Here is a 1,449-nt window from a genome sequence, read left to right as displayed (position 1 = left end):
ACTCCACCCCTATATAAAATGTGAGTAACTAATAGTTCTCACTTTCACACATGATATATAATATTATAACTATAGTCTCATCTTCACACCATGATATATAATATTTATAACTATAGTTCACGCTTCCACACCATGATATATATATATTATAATGATAGTCTCACTCTTCACACCATGATATATAATATTTATAACTGATAGTCTCACGCTCACACCATGATATATATATTTTATAACTGATAGTCTCACGCTTCACACCATGATATAATATTTATAACTGATAGTCTCACTCTTCACACATGATATATAATATTTATAACTGATAGTCTCACTCTTCACACCATGTAATATATTTTATAACTGATAGTCTCACTCTTCACACCATGATATATAATATTTATAACTGATAGTTCACCTTCAGCACCATGAATATAATATTTAAACTGATAGTCTCACCTTCACACCATATATAATATTATAATGATAGTCTCACCTTCACACCATGATATATAATATTTTACTGATGGTCTCACCTTCACACCTGATATATAATATTTATAACTGATAGTTTCACTCTTCACACCATGATATATATATTATAACTGATAGTCTCACTCTTCACACCATGATATATAATATTTATAAACTGATAGTCTCACTTACACCCATGATATATAATATTTAACTGATAGTCTCACCTCTTCACACATGATATATAATATTTATAGATGATAGTCTCACTCTTCACACCATGATATAAATATTTTTAACTGATAGTTTCACTCTTCACACTCTATATTATAACTGAAGTCTCCTCTTCACACCAGATATATAATATTTATAACTGATAGTCTCACTCTTCACACCATGATATATAATATTATAACTGATAGTCTCACCTTCACCACCATGATATATAATATTATAACTGATAGCTCACTCTCACACCATGATATATAATATTTATAACTGATAGTCTCACCTTCACACCATGATATAAATATTTATAACTGATATCTCACTCTTCACACCATGATAATAATATTTATAAGTATAGTTCTCACCCTCCACACCATGATATATAATAGTTTTACTGATGGTTTCACTCTTCACCACTCATATAATATTTATAACTGATAGTCTCACTCCTTCACACCATGATATATAATATTTATAACTTGATAGTTCACTCTTCACACCATATATTAATATATAATATTATAACTGATAGTCTCACGCTTCACACCATGATATATAATATTTATAACTGATAGTCTCACTCTTCACACCATGAATATAACTATTTATAAATGATAGTCTCACTCTTCACACCTATATATAATATTTATAAGTGCATAGTCTCACCCTTCAACATACTATAATATTTTTAACTGATGGTTTCACCTTCACACCAATAATAAATTTATAACTGAGTCTCACTCTTCACAC

This window comes from Salvelinus sp. IW2-2015, linkage group LG30 (genome assembly GCF_002910315.2).
Source record: "Salvelinus sp. IW2-2015 linkage group LG30, ASM291031v2, whole genome shotgun sequence".
NCBI lineage: Eukaryota > Metazoa > Chordata > Actinopteri > Salmoniformes > Salmonidae > Salvelinus > Salvelinus sp. IW2-2015.
The sequence above is the reverse complement of the archived record's forward strand: the minus strand, read 5'-3'. Positions refer to the sequence as shown.